At 36.0% G+C, this 18,074-nt stretch overlaps 2 long non-coding RNA genes and 2 pseudogenes across 3 annotated transcripts; 3 read left to right on the top strand and 1 right to left on the bottom strand.

The window, feature by feature from the left end:
- The first annotated feature begins 1,521 nt into the window (after window positions 1-1,521).
- LOC108867917 lies at window positions 1,522-2,287 on the top strand. The gene is made up of 3 exons (XR_007251628.1): window positions 1,522-1,823; window positions 1,923-1,976; window positions 2,087-2,287. It is a non-coding gene; the product is annotated as an uncharacterized LOC108867917 (long non-coding RNA).
- Window positions 2,288-3,203: 916 nt separating this feature from the next.
- On the top strand, window positions 3,204-4,992 carry LOC103956885. 2 transcript variants are annotated; one of them, XR_007251625.1, is made up of 5 exons: window positions 3,204-3,487; window positions 3,967-4,089; window positions 4,468-4,576; window positions 4,678-4,743; window positions 4,836-4,992. It is a non-coding gene; the product is annotated as an uncharacterized LOC103956885 (long non-coding RNA). The 2 variants fall into 2 exon arrangements; XR_007251624.1 differs by having other exon boundaries at window positions 3,204-4,089.
- A 921-nt stretch (window positions 4,993-5,913) lies between these two features.
- Window positions 5,914-12,567, bottom strand: LOC125469235 (annotated as a pseudogene).
- Window positions 12,568-15,022: 2,455 nt separating this feature from the next.
- Window positions 15,023-16,542, top strand: LOC125469234 (annotated as a pseudogene).
- Window positions 16,543-18,074: the final 1,532 nt, after the last annotated feature.

Below are 18,074 nucleotides of genomic sequence, written 5' to 3'. Positions count from 1 at the left end.
ATGAACTTAAAGCTCTGTTTGGGAAAGTGGGCTCTTTACCCCAAAGATGCTTGCTTTTGGTAATATTTGGAATTGTGCTTCTAAGCTGTTTTTCAAGCTTTTGGCCATACTAAATGGAGCTAAGTCGAACAGCTCTTCAGTTGCATTGTAGTTGCTTTCCTAAATTGATTGTTCTTTTGTTGAAAAAAATTTAAGGGCGAAAATTATGTTTCAAATTAGATTCAGATATGAATATTACACGTTCAAGGTGTTGAATTCATCTTTGTTTTGGTGTTTTGTGGTTTTGAATGTCATTTAGTGCAGTATAGTCTTAACTTAAATGTGGTTCTGTATATCTTAAGTACTCATTTGGATTTTGAGCAGTAGGAGAGAGTTTAGCACGTATTTGAGGAAATGCGAAGAACTTTTTTGAAATGGTTAGAGTTTGAGATTCTTAGAAGGAAGCTCCTATAAGTTTTTGGTCTTTTGTGTTGATTCGAACAAAATCGATTTTTATATTTATTAATTTTTGTTGTGTGAGTAGTATTTATTAGGCTTGATGTTTTTTTTGAAACACCAGGTGGTTTGGAGACGTTTGAAATCGTAAAAAGACTCGAAGATTTCAGCCAGGTTTGAATCAAAGCACCAAATGAATTCTTCTTCCAGGTTATGATTAAATGTTCCCAACTTTTTTAGTTGTATAAAGACTTGGGTAGATAGGAATTTGATTTTAGTCATGTGTTTCACTAATTCTTTGGTAATAGATAATCTTTATGAACAGTCTTCTGCTTCTATCAATACCCATGGTGAGTTCTCATAATTTACTTTTTAACAGTCAGGTCATTTGTGACCAAATATTCTTTTTCAACTTATGCTTCGTTAACTCTTCTTTTGCACCCTATTTTTTCACACATTTAGTCTTCAGTAGATGGGCTAAGGAATTTCCACGTGGCATTGTATCAAATTATCATTGATCGTAGGGTATGGCATTGTAAGATCATCTTCTGTTCACTTTGATCAAATTATTTGTCAGCTATTTTAGTTTTTTATAATTGTGATATTATTTCTTATTTGGCCTCAAGATTAGTGGACTTAAACTTTGTTTATTATCTTTGCCGTACGAAGAAGACCTTAATAATGTAATAAGAGATTACAATATTAACTTGACAGTAAATGATCCATTCTTTTTTTTGGATGCAATGTCCATACTTTAGTGTAATTTATACCTTATGTTTTAGCTTTGATTTTAAATTAAAATTCCTTAATTTGGTTTTGGTTTGTTCCATAATACATGTGTAAAGATGACTATGTTGTACATTACATATTTTGGTTTCTGTTCATGGGTTTTTTTCTTCTTCCAGGAATTCAACAATCCTAGAGGTTGAAAACCACCGAGAAGAAAAAGATAGATCTGATGGTGAGCTTCATCAAATTCATTTTTTTTCCGTCATATTTTTCCCTTTATAAAGGATAAATTAGGATAAATTAATAATATTGGAATTTCCCCTCTATCTCCCATTTGGGTGAGCATATAGTGATTTGGTCCTCTGATTCTTCAGTGCAACGGGGCTCTGTACCTTTTCTGATGTCTGTGGCCGGTTGGCCGGGCAGGCTTCCTCCAATGGGGTACGGTTCTGTTATTTTGCCATTCATTCACTCAAAATTCCAAAAATCGAATATAGTAAAATAGTAGATCAAATTCATTAATGTTATCTTAACAGCTGTTTAATAGATTTATATGTTTGTTTTTATGATTTTTTTTTTTTTGCATGCTTGATTTTATGAATTTTTACTGTTTGTTTTGTTAATTGCAGATTTACAGTGTTTGATTGATTTCGGTGAGGGTGAGTTGTTAAGTTTTCCTTTATTTATTCATGATGTTTTATGAATGATTGCATGTTCTATATCTAATTTCACTAACTCTTTGGGTGTATTTTTCACAGTGGTTGTTCATCTGTTTTTTCTGTTAACAGTGCTTACCACCTGTTTGAGAAAAGGTATTAAATTGGCCTTTATTTAGATTATTCATATGTTTTGAATGTTTTTTGGTTTGTCATGTGTGTAAGAATGTGAAATAAACTATCTAAGGTAGTCAATTTCAATATAGCAGTAGCAGCTGCAGGAACTACAACAGTAGCAGCTGCTGTGATTCTAGATGGATGAAGAGGAGTGGGGTTATATTGAAGTCAGACCCGTAAGCAATTTACTCATATATACTGTATATATTGTATGGAATAAGAGATGTTAATTTTCATAGAATTTTTGTTCATTTTTTGTTTAGGTATTGTATTTACACAGAAGTGCATATGTTTTGTTGTTGAAGCCATATGGCCTACCACTCTTTAGCATCAAAGTGGACCAGTAAAATTCCAAAAATCGAATATAGTAAAATAGTAGGTCAAATTCATTAATGTTATCTTAACAACTGTTTAATAGATTTATATTGTTGCATGTTTGATTTTTTTTTTTTTTTTTTTTTTTTCCATGTTTGATTTTATGAATTTTTACTGTTTGTTTTGTTAATTACAGATTTACAGTGCTTGATTAATTTCGGTGGGGGTGAGTTGTTAAGTTTTCCTTTATTTATTCATGATGTTTTATGAATGATTGCATGTTCTATATCTAATTTCACTAACTCTTTGGGTGTATTTTTCACAGTGGTTGTTCATCTGTTTTTTCTGTTAACAGTGCTTACCACCTGTTTGAGAAAAGGTATTAAATTGGCCTTTATTTAGATTATTGATATGTTTTGAATGTTTTTTGGTTTGTCATGTGTGTAAGAATGTGAAATAAACTATCTAAGGTAGTCAATTTCAATATAGCAGTAGCAGCTGCAGGAACTACAACAGTAGCAGCTGCTGTGATTCAAGATGGATGAAGAGGAGTGGGGTTATATTGAAGTCAGACCCGTAAGCAATTTACTCATATATACTGTATATATTGTATGGAATAAGAGATGTTAATTTTCATAGAATTTTTGTTCATTTTTTGTTTAGGTATTGTATTTACACAGAAGTGCATATGTTTTGCTGTTGAAGCCATATGGCCTACCACTCTTTAGCATCAAAGTGGACCAGTGAGTATTACCAAACTATATCAAATCAAATAATATGAACAACTCATCTTCTTTTCAACATAATTTTTCCGACATTTTTTTCATGTATAAATGATTATTTTTCCAAAATTTGAACCCAACAAACTAAATGTGTTACAAAAACAGAGTTTTATAGTGCTTTCTTTTTTTGGTGGGTAAGATAATGGAATAGTATTTTCCATGTTACCAACAGTTCAACATAGTAACTAATACTATGCATATATTTGTTAGTGAAAATACTTTCCATTTTTAACTTATCCTTGGGTAGGAAATTTTGATGAATTTATGTTTTTTTTCCTCCACTTTTCATTGTTTTCAGGCGATTGGAGTTGAATATCGAGAAGGTTTTGAGAGTTTTGGACATGTTGGACCTCTCAAGGTTGATGTGGTGTAATTTATGGAGTTATATGTATGGTAGTGATTGTTTTATACGCTTTGTCGAAATTACTTTACTGATTATGCTATGACTTGCTACTGTTAGTTTTTACTATGAGTAGGATTTTTTGGAAGACAAGTTGCAATAAGATTTTCTTAAACGAATACGATATGTAGTCAAACTCGATGAAGTTTATGGTCTTATATTCTCTTTTGACAATGTTGTGGTAAGTTTCTATTACACTCATTAGTTATGTGTTTCAGGTTCTAATGGCTAGAAATGAGAATGTAATGAACTGTGGAACATTAAATTTATGATATCTTACTGATCAAGAAAAAGATTTAAATGTGCAATTATTAAAAGAGATCTAATTGCGTAACAGTTACTTTTTCCGGCAAGGGTTTTCTATTTTTCCGACGACTATTCTCAATTTTTTTTTTTTTTGAGTTGCATGTAATAATTTATGGTCAATGTGATCCCATATCTATTTAATTAATTATATTCTTAAATCATGTAGGAAGACTAGCAAGTAGCAATGATACTGCTTTCTAAATAGTTACTCTTCTTATCGCAAACCAAACCATTGAGATAATAACACTACATGTAACATTCTTTCGAAGAAATCCATATGTCGATATTGGTAAGTATCGTTTTTCTATTTGTTCTTTATGATATATTTGTTCACATTGTGGTATTTTGACCAACATTTTGTTATTATAAAGGAAGTAGCTTCATTTTTCACAACGTGATATTTCCAATTTGGTGGATGTACATCATCAACACATTTGAACACAATTGACCATCTATGCACAATTTTCAAATTATAGTTTCTGTTTTGGGATTTCTTTATTAAACCCCTTGGGACTTCGTGTGTAAAATTTAGTGTTCCTCCATTTTGGCTGATAGAATTAGGCTCAAGCTTTATTGCCTTCAGATTATATTTAGTCATGTTAGAAGTTAAATTGCAAAGACATATGATAAAGTGTAATTAATATTCTGTTTGTTTTCTTTGGTTTAGGTTTGAACTAAAAGAAACTAAGAAATGAATGATGCACATTCGCAATGATATAGAATGCTTACATTGCAACTTCAGCTATACAACTTTTGCCACTCCAATTGATCGACGGGTATATAACCTTCTGTTTACACCCTACCAAACAGTGTGTTCTCCTACTTTTCATCGAGCTTTTATCTAATATACATTTGTCATTTTCAATCTTTGTTATAGTGAGACAAAACTAATCAGAGGCAAATGCACAAAAGTTGATGAGGTGCTATAAAATTGCTAAAAAAGGTAACCATACTTATTCTTATTTTCTTTACGGTATAATTCCATTGTCATATAAATTTATTTCATGTGTTACAATATTTTCTTTCCTTACCTAGGGTGCTTTCTTATCAATCAACATTATTGGAGAAAAACTTTGAGCGTTGCAGTAAACAACATTTATCGTATTTTGTCATTCTAGATAAAGTAATAAAACTTCTACAATTTTTGGTGTCTGTTGCATAGATTTTCATATGTAATTAGTATAAATCTTTTATTGCATAGACTTTAAATCTTTGAAACATAAGCTTTATTACAATTTTTATTAATCCCACAACAACGCGCGGGTAGAACTTTCTAGTCCTCTCTAAATTCTAGTTAGGAGCTGGTTTAGGGAGTCCATTGGAGATTCTCCTAAAAAGATGATTGGAAAATGATATTTTTCATGATTCACAGGAAGCAAAATACAAGAATGAAAAAAGAGGCAAAACAACATGGGAAGAAATATTAGAGTTTGAAGAAAATTATGGAAGTTGAGGTTCATCCCAAAACCAATTCACGGATAAAAGGCCCCAAATCATTTAAACCAATTCAATTTCAACCTGCATTTTATGAATTGAATCTAGCTTTCCTTCCAAACGACAAAGAAAAATATACACACATACACACATCAAGAAAATTAACAATCCAGTTAAAAATGCGGATTCGATTGATTCAATTTTAGTAAAGAGCTCAAATAAACACACTCTAGTACAAAGCAGTTTCAATAGACGTGCACAAAAGCACCACTTCAAATGCATCAATGTTTACAGAAATCACACAAGCATTATTTCCCAAACACCCAAAACCGAAAGTGTAGTGAACAAAGCTCCAAATACAAATCACACAAGTTTCTAGGATAGCTTTTCCATTAAGACCGCAGCTTGCAGGCTTAGATCAAACAAGATGAGATCGGCCACGGAAGCAAGGCTGGGCAGACTAGGGGAGAACAGAGAATAGTCAGAGCAAGTAACAAGAGAAATTAGAAACCAGTTCTATTTATTTGATGCTACTCACTATATATGTACGGAGTATTGCAAATTTTGTGTCGGTAAGTGAACATTAACAAGTAGTAACAGAAATTACGACTTATAAAAGTTTATATTTACATGATATTTAGCATATATGGAAACTTACCGTTTCATCATCATTGCCATCTTAATCATGCATCGTCTTCGTCATCATATTCTTCTTCTTTCCCAATGTCTCTGATATTTGTAGTCTTTCTGATGTTGGATCACTTTGGAGTAAACTATCAGGAGAAATCTTTAACTCTATCAGCTGGCAGTCCTTGACAATCAAAGTTTCTAAGGATGGGACTTTGAAAATGCAATTTCCCATGCAAAAGCCTTGCAGACTTGGTAGATCAGAAAGTTCAAGATGTTGCAAGCAACTGAAAGTGATCTCAGTTTCTCGACAATCCTCTCCGTTGTCTGCCACTATTTCTACCATTCCTTGACAGTACTTAACTTCCAACTTCTTGAGTTGCTGCAAATTCTTAGCCACAGAATAAGGTATCAAGTATTGCAGTCCGTTACAACTCCATATGTTCAAAATGGTTAGATTCCGAAAGGATATTAAAGTTGAAGCTAGATTCTCTAATCTGCCACATTTGTGCACGCTTGGAACTTCCAAGTTTGGAAAAACAGGACCGCGTGGGAGGGTCTCAACTTCATGTATTTCCCCTCCACTACTTCCTTGGTGGTCGTGAACAAATAATTCTTTCCAAGGAGCAGAGAGCACACAGAGCATTTCAATGTTCTGTAAATTCTCAAAGAAAACATCTGACTTGGGATTGAAGTAGCAAAATTAATTGATTTGAGTTTGCGCAACAACTCTGCCGGGAGTGGACCATACGGTTCATACCAAATCTCCGTGTTCTCATCCAACATCAAGTATTCCAAGTTGAGGAATGACTTGCCCTGAAATATTATCAACAGTAACGGGATGCTTAAAAATATTTTGAAAAACTGGACACCAGATAATAATTTTAATATTGAAAACTTAATAAATGTATTTACTTGATGGTGTATGTTTAACTAGCATGTAAAATCACATATAATTTCAAATATCAGAAGAATTGTGTACAAGTATGGTTACCTTCTCAATTAAAAAGAAAGGCTGTTTCATTGGTGTTTGGTGGCCCAACTCAAGTTTGTCTTGATATGTTGAAAATTCGGCAGCCAAAATCTCCACACCACCGCATTTTGTGAAATTTAATTTGTTGAGTGATGGCCAATTAGAAACGTGCAGCCTTGAATAGAAACTCCGTAGTTGGGGTAGATCTTCAAACATCATATATGTTACTTTAGAGAATTCAAAACAGTTCAACTGAGTGGTAGATGATGTGTCATATACCACTTGTAATGACTGGCACTGCATTATTAATAAGGACTCTAGAGCATTCAATCCTCCCATGATACTTGGCCCAAAGATATTAATCAGACTGTGGCATCTACGAACATCCATATTTCTGAGCTTACCAAAAGAATCTAAATGAAGTTGGTTGTGAAATATTGTCTTCAACTCAGGTATGTCCCATATGTACAACGTCTCCAAGCTAGGAAATCCTACCTGTCACATATTCATTTTAGAACTTGTGAACAAACCTTTTTTCACAAGAGTGGGACGCATGCAATCACATAAAATTTCTAATATCAAAAGAATTGTGTACAAGTATGGTTACCTTCTCAATTAAAAAGAAAGGATGTTTCATTGGTTTTGGGTGGCCCAACTCAAGTTTGTCTTGATATGTTGAAAATTCGGCAGCAAAAATCTCCACACCATCACATTTTGTGAAATTTAATTTGTTGAGTGATGGCCAATTAGAAACATGCAGCCTTGAATAGAAACTCCGTAGTTGGGGTAGATCTTCAAACATCATATATGTTACTTTAGAGAATTCAAAACAGTTCAACTGAGTGGTAGATGAGGTGTCATATACCACTTGTAATGACTGGCACTGCATTATTACTAAGGACTTTAGAGCATTCAATCTTCCCATGATACTTGGCCCAAAGATATTGATCAGACTGTGGCATCTACGAACATCCATATTTCTGAGCTTGCCAAAAGAATCTGGATGAAGTTGGTTGTGGAATATTGTCTTCAACTTAGGTAAGTCCCTTATGTACAACGTCTCCAAGCTAGGAAATCCAACCTGTCACATATTCATTTTAGAACTTGTGAACAAACCTTTTTTCACAAGAGTGAGACGCATGCATAAGTTGGAAATAAAAGCATAAAGAAAAGAAGTGAAGGCATAATTCACCTTTTCGTCAAAGAGCTCAATATCTCTTTCTTCTTTGTTGGTTGTAATATTTCCACTCTTAGCACCAAAGATGAATGTCTCCAGTTGAGGACAATCGTATATATCCAAATACGCCAAAGACGGAAATTTAATGTAACTTCCGGAGATGAATTTAGTGAGGTTTGGAAGATGTTGTAGCTCTAAACGATTTAGCTTATCAAACATGTCATCTATATTCTCCTCATTTCTCACCATCTCTTCCATGATTTGACAATTGGATATCTTGAGATTTTTGAGTTGCCCGAAACATTTACCCATGGAACTCGAAAACAAGAATCTTAAACTATCACATTGATGCACATTCAAGGTTGTTAAGTTGGGCATCAAAACCTGCAGAGTACAGAACAATAATCATGTTTATTTTTAGAAATTACTATTTACATTGTTAGCTGTATATATTCTAATATGTAGATATAAAGTAAAGGTAATATATTAAATTGTAAGCCATTAGGCTACTAGACAGAAGTATGTCCTTTGTACCATCATTAATTAAACAAACGGAGTAAAAAACTTCTGAAAAAAGAAATATAGGGCCAAAAATTATGTCAATTTAATTTCAAATTTAAATTATTTTATTTTCGACAGAAAAAATCTATTTTATTTAAATTGATACTAAAAACACATTATTGTGAAAGATTTTAGTGGTAAGTTATGAATTATCTTAATAGTTAAAATCGGATTTCATTTTTTACACCTAAAATAAGTGTGGCCTCTTTATGACACGTCTCAATCCCTAACATCCGTCAACAAACTTAACCCTAACATTACCCTGTCAACTCCCAAGAAAATTAAATAAAAATAAGAAAAAAGAAGCCGCTCATCCTCCTCGTCTCTCTCTCTCTCACTTCCCCAAACACAACAGCAGCAATATCAATTGCATCTCCTTCTCCTTCACATTTTAAATCCATAAATCAAACCCAAAAGCCTCGCCCTTCCATTTAATTGCTCCTTCAAACAATAGAGGGATCTCGACGTCACCATCGACGATCTCCTATTGCAAATCCTTGGGGTCCTTGCCGTTGACCGTGCAGACCACGGAGACGCAGGTTCCGAGAATCTCCTTCACCGTTCCCGCGAGCTCCTTCGGCCATGGATCTGTTTCTCATAACCTTGCCGATCTCGATGACGTCATCAAGGGAGATGCTGCCGCTGTGCTTGAAGAGGTAGAGGTGGAGGTGGAGGTCCGTGAGGAAGGGGCGGTCATTGGTGGCGTTGGCAAGGAAGGAGGGGAATGGGAGAGAGACCGGTACGCTGGGCTGCGCTCTGATTTTTTATTTTATTTAGATTTAACGCCGTTAGGTTTGGTTGAGTGAATGGACAGATGTAAAATTTGTACGAAAGTCACATAGAGGTCACATGCATAAATAGATGCATGAGATTTGAACTTATTAGTTGAATACCATAAGTTTTCACTTAATGATACACTCTTGTAACATTCATCTTCCTTGATAAGTGAAACGTCTAGTTTCGATTCATGTCAAAAACGAATTTGAATTATATTATTGCTAGCATATTAAGAAAAATGTCTAGTTTCGATTTTTATCAAAAGTGAATTTGAAATATATTATTGTTAACTTATTGTGAGTCTTAATCGACTCTTCCACTCTTTTAATGTAAATAATATTTTTTGTTAAAAAAAATATCAATAGTTGAATATCGCGGGTTATCAAAACCCGATAACTTAAGTATATAATTTAAATGGTTTTGGTTTATTGAAAAAATAAATCTTAAATCTTAAAAAGGAATCTTGAAAAAAAAAACGTGGGTTATCAAAATGAATCTTAAAAAGGAATCAAAATTCGAAGAAGAAAACTACTTGGAGAAAAAATCATGCAATCATTTTGCTATAAAAATAACAGAGAAAGTACCTCCCCATTACTGAAAAGTCTCGGTGGTCCACCAACTTCATCCTCCAAAACGATTTCGTTGGCTTCTGTATCAACCATTAATTGCTTGTCTTTGGAAGAGAAACCAATAAGCTTTGGCAGATTTTGCAGTGTCAAAGATTTTAACTTTTGGAAAGGCCCGTCAATGAGTTGCCCATAACATACAGTTTCCAAATTCACAAGGCTTTCAAGAGAGAGAAATTCCAAGCTGGAGAAGGCATTATGAGAATAACTCCAATTGACGGAGTTAATGACATATTTAACTTCGTCGTTGTTTTGGACATGGGGATGCTTCAGTTGTTTAATAGCTTCACTGTCAAATAGATACGAAATAATATTCACACTCTCCATCCCATCCAAGTACAACTACTCACATTTCTTTACCAGCAACTTTATACCTCGATCGAATTGATTTCTCCTTGTAAGCTTGAGTTTTAGCATGTTCGAGGAGGTTCCATAGATGTCAGGACATTCCCAACAATCACCGACAAGTATGGTGTATCTTTCTAACTTATCAGAGAACAAGTTGGTTGGAAGAAGGTTAGCATCTGGAATATGTATGTCCAATGCGGATAGATGAGATAAGTGCTTCAGCTCTGAAACGCTAGCATTACTTCTTCTGTCATCGACCAAACCTTCAACCTCCCATTGCTTGAAGCTGTTTCTTCCCATCCTCAAGTCTTCTAGTCTTGTCAAGCTTGATATAACACCAGGTGAGATCATATTAAGTTCAGAGCAATCGGTCAAATCCAGTAATTGTAGTCGAGTCAATTGCCCTATTTCTTTGGGCAATTCTTTAACCTTGGAGTGTATCAGGCTAAGAATTTTCAAGCTTGTTTGCTGTCCAACAAGAGTTATGTCTACCAACTCGCATTGATCTAAACACAATGTCTGGAGATGCTTTAGGGATTGAAGAGATGCAGGTAGTGACTGAATACTGAATCCGGTTACATCCAACACTTTGAGTTCTTTCATCCCTTCAAAAAATTTGCTTGGGATTTCCTGGGAGTCGCCAATATAATCATAATTCTCCAAGACCAACAATTTTAATTCTGGGCATTCCCAAGGTATTTCAGGAAATCTGGGGATTTTGCAATAACTCAAGAAGATGGCAGTGTACTTTTTAAATAAATCCTCAGTGGGCCATTCTTTCACCTCATCTCCATCTGCTTTCGAAAAGGCCTTATGATCATCAGATGCAATCCGGACAACAACATCTCGTACAAGCTCATGCATTCTAACAGAGTCATCGTCATAACTGTCCAGCAATAGGCAAGAATTTTTTAGTTTTTTAACCATTCTATTCAATGAATTCCGTGCCTCTTCCACTGTCTCAACATTTTTTATCAAACCCAAACCCATACTATACTTTAACAAGTCACTGAGCAAATTGCTGCAACTCCCGCAAAGCAAGAACAATTGCTTAAGCTCATGATCCTCCAAGTGTTCGTAACTCCACTTTAGAGCCAAGAAGGCTTTTTCATTCATTTCTTTCTTGTCAAATCTTTTGAAACTTCTCAACGCATCTTTCCATTCCTCCAAACTACTTTCCCTTAAAGCACTTGCAACTGCAACAACCAAAACCGGCAAACCTCCACATTTCTTTGCTAGTTGGGTTGCTTCTTTCAGTATACGATTGTCCTTAACGACATTACCTGCCATCTTCTCAAACAAACTCCAACTTTCATTTTCTGTTAAAAATCCAAGTTGAAAATCCTTTTGAATATGCATACCATAGAATAAAACATTTCTTTCTCTAGATGTCAACAATAACTTACAGTGCGGCACACCGACGAGTCCCACAGCCTCGAAGTTAATTCTTTCCAAGACATCGTCTAAAATGACAAGAGTCTTCCCCTCGTTTATCCTAGCCCGTAGGAGATTTGCCCTTTTTCCCATATCATCAGATTCATCAATGTCCATCCCCAACTTTTCGGTAATTGCTTTTTGAATTTTTTCGTTGTCTTTTTTTTCTTTTACATTTAGAATTATAACCACATCATCAAATAACTTCTCTTCCATATCTTCTCTGTAAACCTCTTTGGCAAGTGTTGTCTTCCCAACGCCCGGTAATCCGTACACACCAATCTTGTTAATATCAGGTTTTTTCAGTTCCGTAATGATATTCTTCACCATTGAAGTCCTTGTTTCAAAGGCCATGTACTCGTCGGAGGCTATGGCAGATATGTCTTCCACGGCATCATTGTAATAAATATTGGCAAACTCTTTTTTATTTTCATGTTCTTCAATCTTTCTCACCAATTTAGTTGATTTTCTGCTGAGCCGATGATAGGATATCAGGTTAGGACATATATAGAGACACTTTGTCTTTGCACGGCCTTCATCATCCAATAATGCTTCTGCCTCTCGAGAGATCTCATCTGCTTCTGTCTGCCAGTTCCGGACATCAGCTTCGACTTTTTGATTAACTTTTTTTTTAACTTCTTCAACCGCATGGTTCATCCTTTGTTTGGCAGCATCAAAATGCTTCAATGTACTCCTTAGATCTTTAAGGTTGCTTTGTAGAAAATGACATAACTCACTTGGCGTCCAAGTGGTCTAACTGTGTAGTCAATTATTGTAGGAATAATTGCAGTGATTATCTCCATCGCCTTGGCACCTTCAGCTTACCAATTCGTCTTCTTTTTCTATCTGTTGAATATATACGAATCCAAACAAAAATTTTAGGAAGCGAGAAAGGTATCTTTTTTTTTTTATAATTTTTTTTATTTTTTATTTTTGATCTTTTTATCAAAGCAGATGAAATTTGAAAAATGAAACAATAGGTCATACCTTAACTCATGATCAAGACTAGGCTTGAAGAAAAACAGAGCAGTAAGCAAATCTTTTGGTTTTCTTTTGCTTTTGGAGAAATCTGCATAGTAAAAGCAAAAAGAAGGTTATACCACACTTGCAAAGTAGAAGTCGAGACTATGAACAAGTTTTCATATACAATTATTATACTAATAAAACTTGCTTGGTACAAAACTTAAGCAACTGTTTTCAAATCTTAAAAACTATGAAATCATGTATAATCTGCTATGACTGTCACTGAGACATTTTAACAAACATCATATCTGCACACTTTAAGCTGGTGCAAACGATTTGCTCGTTGAACATTGTACCACAGAGTTACTGAGCTGGATGGTACGATGGAGTTGACCCCCGATTCTCGCAAGCTGACCGAGTTAACTCTGCCAAGGCTCGACGAGTTCCAAAGGCTTATGACGAGCTCTAGTTTACGAAAGAAATCTGAGGCCATCAACTGCGAAATCCTGGCAGCCATGAGCTCGAGCATGGTAAGCCACTTGTGTTTTCCACGTCTCCTCATGTTCCTGAAGAACAATCCAAGTCCCATGAGGACACGCCTCCTGTTGCTGAAATGTACAACGATTGGCTCGAAGGTGAGCTCTAGGATGCCCCGAATCCCTATCCTCCTGGCCGCCTCTCGGCCTCTCGTTCCACTGAGAGTTGGGCGTTGTCATCGTCGTCGTTAACGGGGATCGACAAAACGTAGGCGCCTTGTCGGTGCCGCAGTAGAGGTCTGTCGAAGGTGACGGAGGTGAGGGACCAATTGCAGCCCATGAAAACATTTCCCAGCTGAAAATTTGAACTTTTTCTAGATTCTGTGTAAGAATTTCAAAAATCCAATCGTTTAATTTGGTTTTACTGGGTTTTATGCTTTGTTTTTAGTATCGTTTTTCGCATTCTCTTCTCTACAGAGCATGAAAGTTCAAAGATTTTATAATTTTTGGGATGTTTTCAATGAAAGCTCATATCTAGATCTGAGAAAATATCCCACCTTTTTCTTTTACATTTCTGCAGATTTCTCCGTCTTTTTATTTTTATTTTTATTTTTTATTTTTTGACTCTTGAGAGTCTCAAGAGGCTAAAAGCTCTGTAAACTCCATTTTAGATTGTTATGAACCCAAAATGTAATTGAGGTTTATGCTTTAATTGAATTGTTAAGAATTTTTAAATATGCCAGCTAGCGTAATAAGAAGTAGAGTCTGTATAAAAGGAGCCCAACTCCCTCAAATGGGTAGATCATAATTTACAAACAGAAATACAAAACCAAAAAACAACCCAAGAGCTTTACTCTCTCTCTCTCTCCCTTCCCTCTCCCTCTCTATCCTTTGTGACTTGTAGGTTGATTAAGGGGTTAGAGATTTGGAGCTTATCATTGGTATCATCCTTCTCAAATCTTGGTTTCCCTCCTGTGTACGCCCACTTGACCCGTCTTCCTGTTATGGATGCACGCCTCTCTACTGCAATCGACTCATTTGAAGCTTCGATACATGCTGCGATCCGTGATTCAGTCCGCGAAGCTATGGATTCTACACTCACCGACATTCACAAGGCTGTGAATCATATACTCGTAGAAATCCGCAGTGACCTTGCTCAGTTACGCCGTGACTCGGCTCTCGGCGTCGAGGGAGATTCTAATCCAGCCTCGATGTGTTCTTAGGAAGCTGAATTGATCGAGGTCGGTCACCAAAAACCTCACACCGGAGACGGCAACCCACTATGAATTCCGTAGACAATCCACGACCATTCCATTCCGCCATTGCTCTCATCTTCATCGATGTTGCGCACACTGGCAACTTCGGCCGTCAAGCCACAATCGAACAATTCTGCTACAATCTTAATTTCTCTATCGGAATCGAAGAGAGTGATTCATGCTTCAACGATGACCTCTGCTTCATAGCTACTTCGTAAGCACTTCTTCTTTGATACTACGAAAACTGGAGCTGAGGTAGTTCTCTATTTGCATTTCATTATAACAACTTCGGAAGCTATATTTCCTTCTTTTTTGATTGATAACTATAGTGCATTTCGAAATGATAAATATGGTTGGATAAATTGGTATCTTGTGGGTAAATTTGTGAAGAAGAATTTGTTTGCATTGCATTTGTTTGATGAATTGCCTAAGAGATGGAGAGAAAACAATATGGCAATAACTGAGTTGATGAAGGAAAGGTTTTCCAATAAATACTTCCCATTTGATCTTTCCAACAACCATTCAATCCCACAAACCATTTTGTTATTGCGAAAATTATGTTGAACAAATCGTGGAGAGCAGTGGAGAGTTGCTGCCAACACCTATTGTCATCTGCTTCTTTCTCAAATTGACAACAATGTGAAGCTTATTGTTCTTGATTGGCTGACTGAGCTAAAGTCTTCTCATAGAGAAGTTGTAGCTGATATGTTCATGGACGTGCTGAATCTTAACATCAGGAGGAAGACCCTAGACATTGTTCTTAGCTTGGTTACTTGCACAAACATCAATGAGCTTGTTCTTATTTTGGAAAGGGAAGTTGTCAAGACTCATACTGGAGAGCTAGAAAAGAATGGTGAATAGGCAGATGCTTATTCGGGCTATTCACTCTTGTGCAATAAAGTTCCCAGAGGTAGGGAGCATAGTGGTACATCTGTTGATGGATTTCTAAGGAGGCAACAATGTTGCTTCTGTTGTTGATATGACTGTTTTTATCCGAGAAATAATAGAAACCAACCCTAGAGTAAAGGTATCTATAATAACAAAGCTGGTTGACACTTTCTACCAAATCCAAGCATCATGGGTTTGTTCTTCCGACCCTTGGATTTTTGCAACATGTTGCACATCACTTCCTGAATTTAAGGGTGGAACTGCATCAATTAAACGGTGCCTAAGCAAATTGCCTTTTCTCTCGGTTTCAGAAGAACAAACTAATGATTCTTCACAAAAGGTTCATCAAGTAAACTCCATGACCGTGTCTTTTAAAAGACCTACTATTCTTGCTGATGGAACTTATGCCACACATCATACGGCATATGGAATTGTTTTCTCTCCTCCTACCCTTTTTCAAGGATCCGTGGCATCTAGGAACTTGAGATCCCTGCTTCTCACTGGTGACTTTTTCCTTGGGACAGTTGTTGCATACCCTATGACCAAGCTTGCCCTAAGATTGGAAGGGGTCTAACCAACAAAAGTTGAAGTGAATAAAGCATTTTCGCAAGCACTGTTGATTGTTGTTTCTATGTTGCAATTAGGACAATCTCCAATTATTCCACATCCAATTGACAATGATTCTTTTGCAGGGATGGTCCTCTGCATAAGATTGCTATGCAATATTGGTGATGAGGTCAGAAAAATATGGTTAAAATCTTGTTGTCAAAGTTTTGTTGACATGCTTTCAAAAAAACAATTAAGGGAGACAGAGGCGATAAAAGCAACGGCTCAAATTTCTCAAGCACAACCGGTTCGATTATTACTACATGGAGCTATTTCAGGTGCGCTTTATGCAGGACACATTCATAGCTTGTTACAGAGGGAATGCATCACTGAATCATTTCTTCAAGGTTTGTCATGGTTGCTCCGATTCATTGATAAATGGATACATAGCATGGATCTTGAAAATCATAAGCTCAATCATCGTATTGAACACTATGGATGCATTCTGGATCTTCTTAGTCGTGCTAATCTGTTAAATGTGGCAAAAAAGTTCATCAGAGATATGCCTACTCAACTTGATGTGGTTATATAGGGATCTCTGCTGTTTACATGTAGGTTTTATGGGAACATAGAATTGGCAGAGTTGGTTGACAAAATGACTGAGGTGTTTGAACCCCAGGGCTCTTACACCAAGAGACGCTGGAAGTCCCTTAATTTGGGATGTTGGTCATGGTCACCAAGATGCAGTGGGAGTTCTGTTACAAAACAATGCTAATCTTGTTGCTGAAAATAATGACACTATTACACCTTTGCAGTCATCTGTTTTGGTTGGTTCACTACCATGCTTAGAATTGTTGGTTCGTATTGATCATCCAAATATGCGTATCACCCCTTGAGAAGTTGCACTGATATTGGGACAATGGGTTTCTGATATTAAAAAGGACACAAAAATGCCAGTTTATTATGCTTTGATCGAATTGCTATAGGACAAGGACCTATCTGTAAGGTTGGTAGCTTGTAGGTCTCTCTGTTTGCATAGTGAAGATGCTAATTTTTCAAAAAGAGAATTCATCAATCTTCTCCTTATCTATTGGAATTCATGCCTTAAGTTGATTAAGGAAGTTCAGGAGCTTGACTCGAAGAAGGCTTGGGAGGAATCTGCTAATGAGTGCCTTCTACAAATTCAACTTCTTGTTGCTTTAAGGACAACAGCTAACTGGGAGGACTTTCACAATTCCAACAAAGAACAAGTGCAACATTCAAAATCCTTCAAATCAGCACACAAATCTGTCTTGCGCAAACTCTCGCTTATGTGAAACCTTTCAAACATTTGTTTTTCCCACCAACAAATCTTCAGTTTGGAAAAACAGTACCGTGAAGACAACCGGCGATATCTTCAGTTTGGATAAACATCATTAGAGTTGTAGAATTAGGCAATTGAGGATCACCTTTAGTTTGGATAAATAGCACTGCTTCGATGCAGATTGGTTATCTATCCAAGTCTCGGTCAATAAGGAATCTTTGAATCCTTGTTGGAACTAGTCACTTCATTAGGTTTTCGGTGAGTAAAGTGTTACCAGATTGCTTAATATTCAGCACATTGAAATCCGAATCTATCTTGAACTTTATAGTAACTAGCAACCTTCAGTTCTAAAACCCAAAGGTCGAGACGTGTTCTTTCCTTGGCCGTAGTCGCAAGATTAAGAAGTCATCATCGCCCCTAATGCCACAACAACATTCATTTACTCCCCGGTTGAGCTCGGTCGACGAGCTGGTACGCCATGCATTCAACCGAATGACATTGTTAACTTATTAGCTATTCGACATGCGTGCTACATAGGCTAAGTAGTTTTTAAGGTCAACAACAATGCGGTGCCTACATGATCGATGATTGTGCAGTGACTTGTTGTTGTGGTGCATAATTTTTTTTTTTTTTTTTGACAAATTCAAAATAAAAATTAAAAATTAAAACGTTGGGATATGGGATCGACGGAGCCTCAAAGTCTCATCCTTTTCCCTCTTCAGAAATCGGATTGTGGAGTCTGATTTAAGACCAAAAGAGACTGAAATTTTTGGAGTAGGATTTTCTTCCCTCCTAATCTATCTTCCCTTCTATCACCTCATATTTAAACGGTTGCGATTATGTCACGTTTACATCTTGTTTTGAAGTTTTTATATAAAGAAAAAG

Source organism: the organism of the source record quoted next, unplaced genomic scaffold, assembly GCF_019419815.1.
Source record: "Pyrus x bretschneideri cultivar Hongxiangsu unplaced genomic scaffold, Pyrus_bretschneideri_v1 Contig41, whole genome shotgun sequence".
NCBI lineage: Eukaryota > Viridiplantae > Streptophyta > Magnoliopsida > Rosales > Rosaceae > Pyrus > Pyrus x bretschneideri.
This window is presented reverse-complemented; position numbering and strand designations above follow the sequence as displayed.